Source organism: Sinohyriopsis cumingii, chromosome 17 (genome assembly GCF_028554795.1).
Source record: "Sinohyriopsis cumingii isolate HCF-2022 chromosome 17, ASM2855479v2, whole genome shotgun sequence".
Taxonomy (NCBI): domain Eukaryota; kingdom Metazoa; phylum Mollusca; class Bivalvia; order Unionida; family Unionidae; genus Sinohyriopsis; species Sinohyriopsis cumingii.
In genome coordinates, this window is record NC_142977.1 from 86,020,396 (window position 1) to 86,026,639 (window position 6,244).

Sequence of the window (6,244 nt, forward strand, 5' to 3'; positions counted from 1 at the left end):
TCTTGAGCTGAGACGCATCAGCTCAATTCGCAAATATCTTTCAGCTAATGCCACTAAAACACTTGTGTGTTCATTAGTACTTTCAAGACTGGACTATAGTAACTCAGTTATGTCTGGTTCATCTCAATATCTACTCCAGAAACTTCAAAAAGTTCAAAACACAGCTGCTCGGATCATACTTAGAGTATCACGATCAGAGCACACCTCGTCGCTGCTCTGTACCCTAAACTGGCTATCCATTCGATCCAGAATCAAACACAAAATGTGTTCTCTGTGCTACATGTCACTGTCGGACTCTAGTCCAACATACCTATCTGACCTCACCCATGTGTACACACCAGCAAGATACTTACGCTCCTCTTCTGACAATCGTATACTCATTATTCCCACTATCAAAACAAAGTCATATGGACAGCGTTCTTTTGCATACCAGGGCCTAGCAACGTGGAATGAATTGCCCACTGAACTTAGACACAAAGACACAGTGATCACATTCAAGAGGGCTCTCAAAACTCACTTATTTCGACTGCAAGAACAAACTTAAAGACCTAATAATGTTTCCTACCTGAAATATTCTCAGCATGTTTTTTATTTTTTAATGTTTTTCTAATTTCATGTTGTTTGTTTTTGTAATAATATTATTATGTTTTTTATCTTATAGGTGTTGTCTAATGTTGTAAAGCGCTTAGAGCTTCTAAAGATTAGGTGCTATACAAAGTCCTTATTATTATTATTATTATTATTATTATTGCCAAAGTTCCAAAAGGGTTTAATTTTTCCACACAAAGGGGATTAACTGTACAGTACGGAAGCTATACAGTTGAAGGAAAGAAATAGAAGAGAAAATTACATGAGAGTCTTTATTTTGATGTTATGCATGTAAGTTTTCCTACCTGGGGTAGTTTTCCAAAACTCTTTCATAGGCCTGTTCACTTTGCGTGGCGCCATGTGACATAGCCCCATGACGTCCTTATCTCGTACTTTCCCCATTAAGGATCCCTGTCCCTCCCTGTTTATATTTTTTAGAGTCTTTAAAACTTTCTCTAATCAAAAAAGATAGTATTTAAGGTGCACACACTGTCTATGTTTAAATTAAATTTTTGATTTATTTTTAAAAATGTTACATTTACTATAATCTTCAAAAACATTTAGAGATTCATGTTGCCTCACGGCCCAGAGAGCCTCAGAGTCAGGGAGCGAGATTGGGATCTCCGATCCGTTTCAAGGTGACATCCATAAGGGGTGTCCTACGAAGCACCCCCTCCCGCCCCCCCCCCTTCTCCTCACCTCCAGTCCATAGGCCCCACAAATCTTTAAATGAACCTTTAGTTATTATAATTTATTATTTTTAATTGTTATAACTTGGCCACATGCCATCACTGTTTTAGTTACATAATCCGTAATCTTCCTTATTAAATGTTTTCGAAGTTGCCGTCTAAATATAGGATTTGATTTCTTCGGTATTTCTCTTTCTTATAGATTTCCATTATCAATAGAATTCTTTCATTTTTCCTTTCTTTGCACTGTACTATAGCATGATATTTCGTAAAATTTGCTTTTTTGCACATGGGTCATTTAACAATTGTTCTAATCATTCTTCTGGGTAGTGCGACTTCTCCAGTTAACCATGCGTTATGTAAGTATTTGAATATTATAGTCTGAATCTTGGGTGAGCCGATATTGCCCCAGTGCCTCCAAACTCTGTCCCAATTAACGGAGATATTTTCTTCTTCTACTTTATCCTTTATTTTAATGGTTAAATTTTCCCTTATCCAATTATAAGTTTTCTTCGTATAAATTCCCCATAGTTCATCAACATCCCGATATTTACATAAAAGTTTTTATATTCCTAAATTTCCTTGGTACTTCCAGTTTTTTGACTAACCTATTATTTTTGTATATATCACTTCTATTCCTAATGGAAAAACCAAACCAATAAATATATAACGCTTCCCAAGGAGCTTTTGGTTGGTTATTTAGCTTTTTAAATCTATTTAAAATATTGGAACATTTAATTAAAATTGGGCTTGGTAGGGCCAACCCTCCCCTATTCATGGCCCTATATAGTGTAGATTTGTTAACATAATGTGTTTTAAAATTCCAAATATATTTTATAATGTCATTATCAGTTTTGTCAAGTTCATTGTTCCCTACATCTACAGAATTTAAAAGATAATTCATATTGGAATATAAATACGTTTCTGCAACTTGTGTTTGCTCCATTGTGTATAATGGCGTAAGTGCCCAGATTTTGATAATTTCATTTATTTTCATTTTTACATTTTTGCAGTTTTCTTTTTCTTAATTTTTCACACAAAACAAATTCCTAGGGCTTTAACCCTGTCTTTAATTAAGTGCGGTGGTAAACCCGGGTGGTTTCCCCTCCAGTTCCCTATTTTTAGTATCTCAGTTTTGTCATGATTGAATTTTTTACCCCGAGGCTTTTCTGAATGATTCGTATTCCTTTTCCAAGTGATTAAAGGAATTGGAGTCCTTAATAAAGTTTGTACAATCATCAGCATGTTGGAGCATTTTAAACTCTTCTTTTACATTTGGAATTTTTATACCTTATATTCCTTTGTTGGTTCTGATTTTAATACTTAGAATTTCTATTGCTATTACATGTAATAGTATTGACTGTGGGCAACCTTGCCTTACTGATCTTTCTATGTCAAATTTTTCAGCTACAGCACCATTGACCTGTACACTTGCAGTTATTTTGCTATACAGGATTTTGGTCCAATTTTGGAAATTTCTTCCAAAACCAAATTTTTCCAAAACCTTTTGTATATTGTTATGTTCTAATCTGTCAAAAGCGTTTTCATGGTCGAAAAGTACCATGGCACTCTTCGACCCGGTTTCATTTATAAAAATCAATTATTGTCCTTATATTTAAAATATTATCTTGGATTTTCCTCCCTTTTCCCCCACAAGTTTGGTTTATATTTATCATTTAATTCATTCCTTTTTTAACTCTATTTGCCAAGATTTTACTGAATATTTCGTAATCGATATTCAGGAGGGAGATGGGCCTCCAGTTTTTTTTTTTATAGATCTTCACTATCTCCCTTCCCCTTATATATAATTATTATTAACCCTTCCCTCGTGGAGTTGGACATTGTATCGTTTTTTAAAAGTATATTATTGTACAGACATTCAAGAATCGGCGCTAACTCACTGTGAAATTTTTTGTAGAATTCCGCAGTGAGTCCATCTCTCCATGTGGATTTACTTGGGCTAATTCTTTAATGGCTGATTGGATTTCCTTCACTGAGATGAAATCGTCACACAGGTCTCTGTTTTCTGCCGATATCATCTCGCATGGGGTTCCTTCTAAATATTCTGGAATTACATGTGGATCTATTTTTTAGTCTTATATAAGTTAGCATAAATTTCTCTTATCTTTTTAATTATTTCTGCTTTGTCAGTGATTTCTATCCCATTTTCCTTTAATTTATCTATTGTTTTTTCTCCACCTCTCCTCATTTCCTCCCTTTTATATAACCCCTCTGCCCTTTTATATATGTTATTGTACTTCCCTGATCTTATTTATTTACCCTTTCTTTCTTCCTCTACTATTTGATTTAGCCTTCCTGTATATTCTTTTCTAATTTCATCTGTTATAGTTTTTGTTTTAAGTCTTATTTTCAGTTCTTCTTTTTCCATTTGTTGTAATTTTGTCCTTTTTTTTTTTGGAGTGGTACATTGCTATCCTTTTAATTTTACTTTTAAGTTCGTCCCAGTCTGTTATAATCTTACTTACGCTATCCCATTTTCATTTTTTATTTTAAATAGTTCGTTTTTAATTTCTACCACAAAATCTTCTTCTTCTAGTATTTTATTATTAAGTTTCCAGATCCTTTTCCCCCATTTTTTCCTACTATTTAATTCCATCTCCAAATTTATTAGTCTATGGTCCGAAATTTTAAAATCTATGATCTCTGCATTTTTATGTATTTTTCTTCAAATTTTGTGACGTAAAATTTATCATGTCTCCTAGCTCGTTTGTCTTTGTACTCATGTATATATTCAGTTTTTAAAAGGTTAAGTCTTCTATATATATATATATATATATATATATATATATATATATATATATATATATATATATATATACACACACACTAAATTGTGTTCTTTTAAAAGTTTATCCATTAATTCTTTTGAGCTGAAATCATTTGTTGATAAACCCCTTGTTCTAAGTGTTCCATTGTATAGTCATTAATATGTTTACTTAGATTTTGAACAAACTCATGTCTCTTGTATCTAGTTGCTGAACAGTATACGTTAATTATATGTAATTTGTATAATACACTATGTATTATTCTTCCCCTTAAATTTTCGCCTTCCTCTATTCTTTCCCAGTTAAAACCCTTTTTATTTTTAATAATAGTAGCTACTCCTGCTCGTATATCATCCTTTTTATAATTGTTTAAAATCACAATTGCATTCATTTTATCTTCTATCATAGCAACAAGTTCTTTAGAAAAGTTATGATGAGTCTCCTGTATAAGAATGACATCATATTCAGTTAAATTAATTAATTTATCAATTTTAACTTTCTCAAATCCATTAGTGTTAAACTTTTATTTTACTTATCTATAAGAAATTTATTTTATTTTTATTTTTATTGAATATTTAATGATAATTTAGTTAATTGGTAGGGGCACTGCCTACCCCTACCCCCACCCCACCACCACCACCCATCGACTTCTGATTCATCACTTGTTTCCTTTATAGTGCGTTTCCTTTTCCTTTTCCATTTCCGTTTCCTTGTCAGATTCGTCATATTTTATCTATATTTGCTCTGTCCATTTCCATCGTCTTCCTCTTCGTCTTCATCATCGCTGTCGTCATCTTCATTTCCGTAGTTATTCCCGCTTCTGTCGTCTTCCTCATTGTCAATTTCCGAGTCATTTTTGTCGCCGCTTGATTGTCCATCCATTGTCAGTTTCGTTCCCTGTCATGTCACTTTGTTGATTTTCTCTCTCTTTTTTTTGGGGGGGGGGGATATTTTCGTCCCTTTCTTTGATTGTAGATGTTTCTTCTGTCGATGTTATGTCACTTGGTGACGACATCGACATAGATTTCCTTAATTTTCTTTTGTTTCTTAATTTTTATATTGGAGTTGATGTAAGGAGCAGCAACCCACTCAGATCTGTTTCCCCCTGCTTAGTCTCCAATTCTCCCTCTTCCTCTCTTAATGCTTCAAACCTATTTTGGGTTGTAGTTTGCTTCTTTACTGGTGTAGTTTGTTTTCATACTTTATTAGGGGTTAGGAATTGCGCCCACTCTGGGTTTTTGTGTGGTTCCTCCCCTATTTCTGACTGGTTAAAGACAGGAAGGTTTGTAGGTGCTTCATTTTCACCTTCCTTTCTAATCTACTGTATGAGCTTAACAGTGTCTTCTTCAAACACTGTTTCTGATGGTTGATTGTAAGTGTTATATGCCAATTTCTCTGCATAGGTGTGTGGCCTAGTGACAGCAGGTTGGCTTTTACACTCTTTTGACCCATAACCAATTTGTCTACACCTGGTACATAGTCTCTCCATGTCTGGGCCCCTATACCAGGTTTTAAGTAAGAATACCATCACATAGAAGTAGGTGGGGATTCTTTTGGCTTCTTGTATTGGTACTGAAATGGTCCTTACACCGGTTTTAACGGTTTGAAAACCATACACTGTTGCCATTCTGCTGTTTTTAACAGGTATTTTAAATTTCTCCTGCAATTTTTCTATCACGTCCCTTGTACTAATTTATAGAGGGAGGCCAGATACAGAAACATCAATCATTTTGGCCTCCACCTTCCGTATGATTGGTTCCGTTTCGGAAACCCTGACCTTTATTTACCCGTTTAACTTCTATCTCATTTGTTTTGGTTAGAGGGATGTTATTTTTTAGGTATAACATGTATTTATTCCAACCCCCATTTTGCAACCCATCTATTTCCTGAATTTGAAAACCTTGCACTTTCAGTGATCTTAAAATTTCTGCCTGTCTTGGGCAGTTTTCATTATTGCCAAAATAAAGTGTTTGGCAACTTCATGATGGAATGCTACCAGCTTTTGGCTCCCTTCGTTTCCCTCTATCATAGTATTGAAGTATGTCTTCAGTTTAGTGCCCAGTTGGCGCATTGCCAGTTGTTCACGATCTATGGCGTTTGTAGCCATTGCAGTAATGACTAGTGAATTATCACTCTGCTCTATCAAAACTATCGGTGAGTAGGTCTCACACCCTTGTATAT